Raw genomic sequence first — 12,117 nt, 5'->3', positions numbered from 1 at the left:
TATTTAAGAACAGTTTTTTGTGCTTATGGAATGTAAGCCTCGCGTAGAAGAATATTGAAAATATTCTGCAGTGATACTATTAAATGACCCATGTTTTCAGCAGTCTTCATCTGACTCCAAAGAACCCACTACGTGTGAGAAAAATGGAGCCTAAATATGCAAAAATGTAAAGCTTAAGAGGCTGATATTTGAGATGGGAACAGAATTCATCCTAGCAAGGACATCTCATGCTTACAAGGGCTATTATTTTCTGATGAGTGTGAAAGTATGTAAATCACTCGCACCACAAATGCAAAATGCTCCCTTAAAAGTAAAAACCTCTGGAGAAACTAAGAGCTGATTACTTTCAACTGGATCAGATTGCTACTCCCCCTCTTCCCGGTCAGACTGCATAACAGCTTTGGCAGAAAAACTGACCCCTATGTCAGACACAAAACAGAAAGCACAGGTTAAAAACATAACAGAAGCAAGGAGTGATTAAATGGAGCTGAACAGCTAGCGATAAAGCACTAACCAGACACAACTCTTCAGAGATGCTTTAGGAAAATGTTTCACTTATAGTTCTGGAGTGCAGGAAAGCCACAGTGCCCAGCGCCGTTACAGGGGAGAGTCCCAGATGCCTCATTCCAGCACAGAACAAGAGCAATTCGACCAAAATCCTGGACCCCCATTAAATCAATAGGAGCTCTGCTATCAGATTCTCCCAAAGAAATGGGGCGGTGGGATCAAACGTAGCTGGCCGAGGCAGAAACCACCTGGCGACCCATTGGCCTTTCAGCACCAGCCACTTCCTGGCTTCCCTCTTCTTTACCTAAAGTCAGAGGAGAAAGGGAAAGAAATTACAACCACAAAGATTTTCCCTAAAGATTAGGCTTTCTTGGATCTTAATTATAGTCACATTGATCAGAAAAAGTGCCCATCACAGATTCTTCTGCCCTCCTAATATAGGTGACTATCTAAATTCAGATTTCCCAGGGAGAGAACTACAGCTCTGCACCTTTTTAAAAGTCTGGTTGTACATACAGCTGCCCTTCTCCAGAGATACATGGGAGAATCAAATCATATGAACTGCCAAAAAGCCAAGGAGGAAATAGGAACAATCTAGCTCAAAATACATTTTATAGTTTAGAAGAAAAAAAAAAATTTCAACATGTAAAGCTTCCACCTGAGAGTGCTATGAGAGACAGATGTGTTTTGAAGAGCTGCTGTGGATGTTACTCCTCAAAACTCAAATCTCTTTGCCAGCCATGCAGATCTTTGTGTAGATTTTTTCTAGTCTTCCTAACTTGCAGTCCCATGGAGGAAAAGTAAGGCATTCATGCAACCCAAACTTGTGCAGCCATCTTAGATCCCTAACTAGACTAACTGGTCCTAGGTAGCTGTAAAGATGGTCAGGGTCTTTCAGAGCAAGTGCAACACGGACAACCTGAGCTGCCTGTTGCTGAAGTTGGTCTCTGTTCCCACTGGAAACAGGAAATTGAAAGAGCCCAGCTCTTTGGCTTAGCTGGCTGCAGAAGGCTACATGGTGTAACTACCCTCAAGTCTCCCCTGCTTCCCCACCGCCACCTGCTCTCCTGCCTGGGCTGAGGATCTGCATGTGCAAGGAGGATAAACTGGCTGAGGTAGCTCCAGCTCAAGAGTTCACCTCCGACCTCTCCTTTCCAACATTGCTCCTGTTGCAGACCTCCTGCTTTTGGTTTTCCTTTCAAATATAGAAACAGAAGTTACTAGTCAGAAGTGCAGCAACCTGCACATATCTGTTCCAACATACAAACTGCCTGAAAGTTAACGAGTATGTATGTTACAGAAGCAGAATAAGGCATTGGTCCTAACAAAGGTTGCTTACCATGATTTTTGTCGTATTGTTGTTATCATGCAGAATTCATCCCATGTTTTTCATTAATTCTTAAATTACACTGGCAATTTTTCAATAATTCTGGGTAATGAACTCTCAGAGTTTCAAGGTAATCTAGATGTGGTTTGGGGCTAAATATTAAACAGACATTTTATGGTGCCATAGTTTCACATAAGCTTGTTTCACAAGTAACTCCAATAATTAATTAAGGCCTGTAGAAATCATTTACTAAGAGGATGGCCCAAAGGATTATTTGTCTCCATACTATTTTCACATTCTACATTTATTGTTCTTCAAAGAGAAATTCAAGTATCCCATTATTTATTTCTGAAGAGATAGGAACATGATGCAGTGCTGCTCTTTAAATATCCATAGTTGTTTTCTCATCAACTTCCATTAGGTCCCATTTCTAGATTTAATGATTTCTCAGTTCCCTTAACGTTCTCCAAGCTCAGACCAAGCTCATTGTTTTTTTTAGTGCACTCATTGGTCAACATGCCTTGCTGCCCAGGATTCTGCCTCAGCTCAGTATTTGCAGCATTGACTGAAACATCTCTGTCCCCACTGAAGTTAAATTCTACTCGAAAAAGCAATACCACATAATTAACATCCTGTCTCTAGTGTCTTCGGTGCATCTGACAAAGTGGTTTCCCTCCACTTCAGCTCTGGAATAATAACCTTGTAGATAGTAACCAGTAACTGTATGGTAAGATTTGCTTTCATTAGCCTCAATTTTGCCTCACAAATGAAACACCTTAAATTACAACGAGATACTGGGAGCAGTAGAAGTAAACTTAATTTATAATAAACAAGAGCAAGCAAAAAAGCATGCATTAGCAACTGCTAATGCCACGTACTTTGTCAAGAAAGCTGCTATTTAGTTAATACAACCAACTTGCCTCTGAACAAGAAAGAGAAAGACCTGTGGTAGGCTGAAAGATTAATAAAACAAAATAAATAAAAGTGCTAATATTAGCATGTTTCTCACCTTGGAGTATATGTGCAGGTATGTCATAGACATGTGGAAAAGGGAGAGAAGAGGACCAGTCAACTAACAACATAGCTCTGTTTTATCAGCACCTACATACTTAAGGTCTTCCTCTCCATTTGCTACATTCCCCTATATTCCTTCATCGGCACATGACCACTAGTGCAAATGATGGGTTACACATCAAGCCATGGATACAACCCCGTTAGGCTTGATCTGAGTGGTCAAGAGGGTAGGATGGGCCTCACCACGAGGAAACTACAGAAATTCATTTGGTGAGGCGATGGCTGTTCACTTCCATGGACACGGTTATGCTCTCCAATTGACAGAAATAGTTGTCCTTGCTGCTACTTAGGAAGTAAAGAGTTTCCTCTCTGCTTCAGGCTAAAAATATGATCTGGAAAAAAAAAATCGTTCTAAGAAGGAGGTGGTGTCATTCAGCAGAGGTTTAAGAATTTGTTTTGCATTTGCCAGAGAATAGCCAGATCCCCTGCTTAAATTTGTGGTGTCAGTAAGTGCAGAGCAAATGGGGTCAAAACCCACTGACAGTAACAGTCAGTGAAGTTCAGCACATGGCAATCCTTCCTGTCTTTCAAAACTGTATGGGGTATAATTTAGAGAATAATTTTGGTTTTGTTCTTAGTAAAATTAATTACTTGATATTACAGTTTCCACTTTTTTCCCATGTAGATTTTCTGAAACCAGAAATGTTTTACCAGTTGATTTTACTCAGGAGCTCAAGAGCAACACTCAAGTGACAAGCTCAGCATGCTCTACTGAGTCATTCTTTTTTAATACGGCCACTGGACAGAATTTATTTCTTTTCTCCAAATATTCAGAGAAAGATGGCATAAAGCAAATAAAACAGCATATTTTATCATAAATGAAAGCCATAAAATACCTTATTATCATGATTTTGTCTGAAAGGTTTTATTAGCAGGCAACACAGGCCAGATGCTAAATCAATTTCATTAGGTAAATGCATCTCCAAGAAGCTTCTGGCAGGGCATATCTTGTAAAGTGGAAAATCCTTCCCACTGATGCAAGTCGAGAGCACGTTAATGCATTACATCATTCTAAATTGGATCTTGCACTTAATGCCAGTGAAGGCAGCTTCTCCAGACCTATAGGACTGAAGTCATTAATAGATACCTAGGCTTGCTGAAGAAATAAAAGAAACCTTAACGGTTTCCAGCATTGGGCTATAAAAGTCTTCCAGTGGTGTTTCTTTTGTGCATGTTTAACTTGGTTGTTATGGCCAGTACAGAGCAGCAGAAGTGAGCACAGACCTCTAACCCAAGGGGGACATGAATGCAGGGGGGGACCTCCCTCGTGAAGGCAGCATTTGACCCGTTTCTGTCTGTGCAGAAGCCGCTTCACAAGGCCACATCGCAACCAGCGATGCTCAGTAAAGTGAATTCCAGCAGAAGATGGAGGGGCTCACCAAGAAACCTTGCATCTCCCTCCCCCTTCACTTTGGGCTCACACACCTTGGTAGGTCTTGTCATGACATAGACTTAATGTGGTGGGTGTCCCTGTCACTGTCACACACATTACCTCTGGGAACAGGAAAATGATTTCTTCAAGCCCTCAGTCGCTCGCAAGGCAAGCTTGGCCCTGGTGTGGAGGAGGTGACACTAACTCCTGTCCCACCACCTTAAGGGAGGAGAGGCCACCACAGCCACAGCTCTTCTACTCCTCATCTCCAAAGGCCCCACAGGAACAGGTAAATGCTTCTTGCATCAGGCATACAGGACCCCAGAGCAAAATTCTCAGGGACAAACTCTCTGTGAACTCATTCACCGAGGGAAAACTCCAGATTAACTAAGTATTTCTTTCTTAAAAGCCCTCTGCAAGGCTGTCTTCAAAGCTACTAGTCTGAGAGCTGATGAGAAAGTGACTGTGTTGTGTTGTCCACTAGATGGAAGCTGGAAGATGTTTCCACCCACAAACAAACACCCAGAAAGTATGTATAATTCTGTATCAGTAAAAGCTTTAACTACCATAAAACCTCCCACCCACCTACTGTCAAAAACAACAAACAGAAAAACACCAAATGTGACAACACAACTGAGTTGCACAGTGTGAATCTTTCTGGGGATACCAGTGTTTCTGATTAGTTTGTTAAACTCACAGGAAGACCTACACGGCTCAAAATGGGCATACGTGCTATAGTCATCTATCGGCTTTCTGCTATGCCAGCCTTCTTGACTTTACACGTAGCAGCAGGGGAGAGAGAAAAACAGGAAAAGAGAAGCATTGCAGCAAATTCTCCCTGCTGGAATTTATGGTTTACAAAGTGCTGACTATTTCACATTTATACTGAAACAATGCCTGGGAGCTCCAGTAAGGTGTAGGCACTCTAAGACCAGTATCTGTACCTCTGGTGAAGCACATGAAACCAAAATTAAGGAAAGAAAGATACAAACAAATCAAGTATATCACTGTCTGATTGCATGTATATATATATTTGTATGTATATATGTACACACACACAAGTATAAACATCTAGACTTAAATCTTCTTTCTAGTTATTATGAACAGAAGAATAGAAATGCTCTATATAGAATAACCAAAACATACACCTAGAATGGCACGAGTGTGACATCTAGCAGCATTATTCTCCCTCACAGAAAACAAAAACAAAACAAAACAAAAAACTACTATTCCTCTTTGGGCTGCAGCAGCCACATATCATTCCACGTTAGTCCGTTTTGATGACTGGACATACCATAATCGTATTTGACATATGTATCTAAAATAAGTAAATTTTTTGAGGTTTGTGTTCCTGGTCCCTCTTCTTTAGCTTGTACATTCATTTCCTAAAATCCAGTAAGGTTCCTGAAGTTTAACAAAATCATCTAACTTTGGGCTTAGTATCCTTAGCTGCATGACAGAGGGGGTCACGCAGTAATGTTGCTGACTGCAACAACCTTTTCTGATTTGGATCTTAATAGCATTAGTCTAAGCCCTGCAGAGTCACCTCTGCTTAGAAAACAGTGCCTGTATAATTTTGCTTCCTCAGGCATGCAAAAAGAATTAAACTTCCTGCACTTTTTATCTGGCTCCTGAATGCAGACGGAGCATAATATGTTTTACACAGTAACCTTCTGCCCTCTTTCCAGTCTGATAAACACCAGCTTTCCTACTCTGATTTACCTGCCTACAGTCTCGAGATTTCACAGGCCAAGTACATGCCCTTGTGGCAGTTCTAGTAAACTTCTTGGAAGCTGCAAGTCGAGTCTTACACACAAGGACCAAGAAAAATAGAAGAGAAAACAAAAAAAAGAAAGAAGAAAACAAAAGAAGGGAAAAAAGGTAGGAGGAAAGGGAAAATAAAAGCTTCTGCCCTGGGGTATTTTATTTTCTTAACATTATTCTTCTCAGAGCAATAAGTTCCACTCAATCTACTCAGTGATGCAAGGTATTTATATATACACATTTGGTGGGGTCATAACAGGAGAATTTCTCATGTAATTACAGTACTATGATCATTCTTGGACTAAATACTTCATTATATACATTTTTTTTCAAATACGATCATTTAACTGCTTACTACAGCCGTATGAAACAAGAGTGGGAGTCTTTGGATGATAACAGCAGAAAATGAGAGCATGCCCCAGGTAGTTCCTCACCCCCACAACTGTCTTACTGACCCACAGAGGGAGGTACCAGCTCAGAAGGAAAAGTACTGCGCTTTGGTCTTTCTGATTTCTGTTACGACCCATCCTTCATTTGTTCAACCCTTGAAGATATATAACTGGCCTAATTGTGCTGACCTATCCTTACCAAAACAAGAGTGAAAAAGAAAGCTCAGAAGATGAGGGAAGCCTACAATGATCAGGAGCTTCCTCTAAGCATTGACTTTCCCAGCCTGACACCGATCACAGATGCAGTAATATTAAATCTGTGCAGATCTGTCTTCAGAAAAAAACTCATTTTACTCTCAAGGATCTTTGCTTGGGCAAAAGTGGCCCTACAGTCCCGCTCAGACCAGAAGAAACATGGGGAAGGCTGATGCTCCAAGGACAACAGCAGAAGGTAGTAGCAGCGCGTCAGACTGCAGAAAATACATGATGAGATGAAGTTTTAGTTAGGGCTTTCCCTAAGAAATTTGCACAAGAGTGAAGGTATGTGCAAGGTCTTTGGAAGGACCCTGTCCGCCGGGGGGATTTTAATCATCTGTAATAATGGACATTAAGCTTTTTAACCAATATATAGGGAAAAAGATACAAAGTGCCTCTTCCTGTCTTCTTGGTGGTTTACTACTCAGTGCCTGTATTTCAATATCAACAATTCTAGGCAATTCTACACTATTAAGTAAACACATCCATTAAAGTATTAAAATCAACATTTATGTTTGCTTTAATGCCTTATGTAAAGTGTTTGGCAGGTTATTTCATTCTGCTGGAGGCATATAAGCAAAACAATTTGTTCCCATTCTCTCTTGGTCCAACTTCATAGATTACCTGTAAGATACCTATGTAATATATGGTTCCTTTTCTTTTTTTTCTCCTGTCTGAAAAGTAATTTCCCAATCAAGGTTTCCTCTTCATGGAGAGATTCTGCCTACTAAAGATTCAGTTCAGGAATTGATTGCCTTTTTCCATAAAAAGATGGAGTAAAAAATCGGGAGTAAAGCAACCAAAAGCTGAATACGAGGGCCTGGAACTATCATCCGGAAATGGCACATTTTGAAATCTCCTCTCCTCTTTCACGAGTTTTCACAAAGCAAAAAACAATTCAGCAATGTGCTCACATTAGAGATGACAACAAGAGCACAAATGATCCTGTAAAGACTTTGCCCTCATCATGATTAATGCAGTTTTGTGAGATAACATAATGTAGTTTTTACAAGTCTAGTTCCACTCTATTATAAAAGAGAACTCAGCTTGAAGAAATTGCTTATTAGACTGAGCTCAAAGGATTGGATAAAAGAAACTAAAACAATTAGTCAATCTTTTTTTTTTTTTTTAATAACATTTATTTTAGGGAAATATAGTAGAAACCATGCAAGCATGGTTTACAAATAATTCTATCGATCATCCCTAATGTGCACTAAAATGTGCACTTAGATAACACAAAAGGCCTTGATACATCCATTGTAAACAATGCATATTTGGTCAGGTTTCTGTAGAAGCCTCCAGGAGAAGAAAGAAGCCTAAAGAAGACAGGAGCTGGCAATGACTGAAGTTAACCTCAGGCTTCAAAAGAAGTGGAAAGCCCCAAATCTTTTATGGTTCGGTACAAATGATTGGACTGCTCCTTAAAATAGCCTCCTGAAGGTAGGCACCAATCTGAACCAGCCCTTGGGCTCTCTCAACAGTCAGTGAAGAGGAAGATGTGTCTCCAGAGCACATCTTGTCCTGCCCTGAGACTGGTGATGCTGGGAGCTGCCCATTGCCTTTGGTAACAGTAGAGGAAGCCTAGTTTAGACTAGATAATATGCACGTTCCTTCTTTTTTTTTTTTATGTGGAATAATTTAGATATGATGAATCCCTCTCATTGTAAAAAGGTCTGATAGAGAAGTCAAGGAAAACTATGCAGAATTCAGGCTTAATTTGGGAGAGAATCACAGAATTGTAGGGGTTGGAAGGGACCTCAAAAGATCATCAGGTCCAACTCTCCCCTGCCAAAGCAGGTTCCCTAGAAGAATTTAGAAGAATTAGCAGAAATTCTTGGGACATCCCTACAGAGGCATGCTGGTAGAAGACTGCTAAGACAGGCAAGATATACAAGACCACAGTGACAGGAAAAATGAGGTGGTTTTGCCATACATGGCCTAGAAGTCCACTTACATACCTGGTCAGTAGCATAAACTCATTGAGGAATGATCCAGACAGATCCCCGTTTTTCCTTTACAAGAGCAACAGTGTGGTGCGCAAATCCTCTCAATACAACTAAAGCCCCTCTTGAAAGCTGAATTTCTTCTGAGAACTGGGCAGTGGTCTTTGAGCTATAATTCCTGAAAGAGTTATTATTCTGCATGCTGTGGGAAGGCCTGAGATCTGCAGGGCAAGCTTAACAAACAGTGTTAGGTATATCCTATACTGTGTAGGACTACTTCCTCCTTCAAAGTCCTGAAATTTGCCACTATTCGGCACGCAGTGATAGCGTATTTCATTGTATTGTGAATATGCATATGACCCTAAAATTAATGCACTAACTGAAAACAAAATATATTATTTCTTGGTGCCTAAAATGCATTTTGAAAGATGGGCAACAGATCAAGGCAACAATTACATATATTTGATAAGGATCATGACTGTTGTATCCAGCACAGATTCATAAAGGTAGGATGTGATTAATGTTTTAGTAACATTATTAATTTTCTAGCCTAAGTGAATACATGTGTTTATCAAATATGTATTCAATTTACTATGAATTAAGCTACCCACCTCTAGAGAGACAACACAAACTGTAGGAAAGAAATGTGATGCTTTGCAACTCTTCACCGACTTTCATCCTTCCAATGCCTGAAGCACAGCAGCGTGCAGGCTCCGGTCACAGGCTGGTCCCGAGCATCTGCATGGTGCAGAGATCAGGCCATGGCACGGTGCGAAAGACCCAGGGAGCATCACACCCTTGCCATGAGGGAGCTGTATGTTTTTGAGGGGATTTTGTCCCAGCACCACACTGGCTTTCCCCACCAGCCCTGGGGCTGCCACAAGCACGGCCACTTTCTCCTGCCTCCACCCCAAGCCTCCTTGGCCATCCCCAGGCTTTCACCACCACTTCTTTCTCCAAACAGTGCTGCCAAGAAAATTAGATTCTGGGGCATGTTAAACTGCTGGACTGTGTTGAGGAAAAAGGTTGGTATGTTGCTGCAGGCAAAGGGCTAACACCTGTAAGCAAACTGCTCCATGGGCTCATCCCCTGCATCATCCCTCCTGTGGCCAGCACCAAGTGCCTATTTACAGTCTGGGACATATTCCCAGTCACTGCTTCCGGATCAAAACAAATGTGCAGAAGTTCAACTAGAAGGTCTCCAGACAACATGCTTTCTGGTTTCCTTCACTTGCTGAGGAGTATGTCCAGTGAGAACCGAGGTTACCACACGTCTCTGTGATGCTGAACTGGAGCCCCATGTGGTGATACTTCCAGCCTGCTTCTGCTGAAATGGTATATTTATTTAAAAGGTGTTTTTCAATATAAGAAGTCAAAGATGATTTGGGTAAACCTGAATCAGAAGAAAGGATTAGGAAGGCAAAGGAATAATAATACGTCAATTTAGTGAAGTTCTTGCTGTGAATATAAAAAAAGTATGTCAGTAATCTGCATTGATTGCTTGGAGAAAATTCAGAGTGCATGAGTGCTGTGTTATCATTGCACTGCACCTTTTTTGTTGTGCTTGTACCGATGCATATTTTACAAAGATTAATATGCTCCTACCAAATCCATAGAGTCTTATGAAATCCATAGGGACATCTGGCAAGAATATATCAGATCTTTTTCTGTGTGTTCCTTGCAAAGAGATTAGTAACTAGTGAATTATTCTTAAATGAGAAGGTGTAATGAAATGGATGTTTTATTGATGGAGAGAGGAGATTGCTGGGAATTCAAAATGTGAGGCTGTAAGATAACATCAGATTGAATGAAAGACCTTTTCCCTGGATTTTGAAACAGCAAGTAGCTATTGAAACAGTGCATAAAGTAGAAAGGGATCGTTAAACAACTTCATAATTTAAGGAGCTAATAAATGCCTTTGATAAACCTCATATCATCTGCATGTTTTCACTGACTTCACAGGAATACATGATGTGAGGTCGCGTCTTACATAAGAAAGAGGGAAAGGAAGTGAATACAGCTTTGCTTGATTCTATTAAACGTATTAAATTATTCTTCATTTTCACCTCCTCTTTGCTTAAAGAAAACTGTTTATCACTAACTGAACTTAGCAGCCGTATTGGACCATACATCACCCCATACTATCCCAGTGAACTATTAGAAAGTCAGCTTAACTCAGCATCAAAAGGACTATTGAGGGTCTGATGCATAAGATTTCTATTTATGCCAAATGCACCTGAGTCAGATGCTGAACCACCGCTGGAAAGCTTGCCTGTGACTGACTTGCATTATCTGATTCATCACTGATGAAGTGAACAAGGTTAGTTGTGGAAAATATTTAAGACACTTAAAGAAAAGCAGCCAACATGTTCACAATACTCACTCTAATAAAGGCCTGCTAAATGCAAAGGTGTTCAGGTAGGAACCTACTTTACTGGAAAAAATAATTTTGGAATGAGCAACATCTATACCACAGACTTGAATACACAGCACACAAAATACCAGCAGCGTATCACATTTGCTTGGCAGTGAGGGTGAGGTACAGTGGCAAGCAACCGAAAGCACCTGACAGCCCTCATGAAGGCAGTTCAAACAATATCCGTGTCCTTTATCCCTAGTCTGGAAGAGCTGTGCAGGTTTATGTTGACAACCATTATAATGAGCCATCTATTTTCAAAACCATCACACTAAAAAGATTTACAGCACATTCACAAGATCTAGCACTAATTTTTTGCAAGAATGCACAATGGATCACTATTAAAAACACAGGCTTAAATCAGTCATTTGCCACGCTAGAAAGCAGGGCTGTCACCTTCTTTTTCATCAAGACATGTAGGTGAGTGAAAGACAAACATAACGATGGATTTATGTGGTGCATTGCAATTTTACTCTATTTAAGCCAAACATCTGAATAGCCTAACAAATATCTTGTCCTCCTGAATGCTACTTCAAAATCCAAGAGCATATCCATCAAGGCAATTACGTACACCAAAAATAGCTGTACGTTGAATAACAGAGATCACAAAACACAGCAACATGGTCTCATAACCGTCTTGAAGCTCTGATCAGTGTGTTTGGGCATCAGAGCCTGTAAGCATGGATTCCAGGAAAACTGCAAAAAATCACTGTACCACTGGCTTCAACCCAGACCCCTGACTGTAAACACACCTCCACTGTGTAGTCAGGAGATCCGTAAAAAAGCCCTGGCCACATCTGGAGCAAATTCTCTCTGTCTGATGTCTCAACCATCCACAAGCCAGGTCAGCACAGTGCAGAACCTGAGCTGGGGAAAGCCAACATCCCTTGTGTCTCAGCTCCCTTTTTGTTCCCATTTCGCAGAAGGATTATGACGATGAAGAAAGTTATGCATCAAAATAGAAACAATCGTACTTGATAGTCAGGGAGATGGGTAGGTCTGTGGAAAATCAGTAGTTATTCTGCAGTGAAGAATGGGTGAAGAAAAAAGAAACAAATGCACTAAAAAGG

This window comes from Cygnus atratus, chromosome 7, assembly GCF_013377495.2.
Source record: "Cygnus atratus isolate AKBS03 ecotype Queensland, Australia chromosome 7, CAtr_DNAZoo_HiC_assembly, whole genome shotgun sequence".
In the NCBI taxonomy this organism is placed as follows: domain Eukaryota; kingdom Metazoa; phylum Chordata; class Aves; order Anseriformes; family Anatidae; genus Cygnus; species Cygnus atratus.
Note: the sequence above shows the minus strand (reverse complement) of the source record.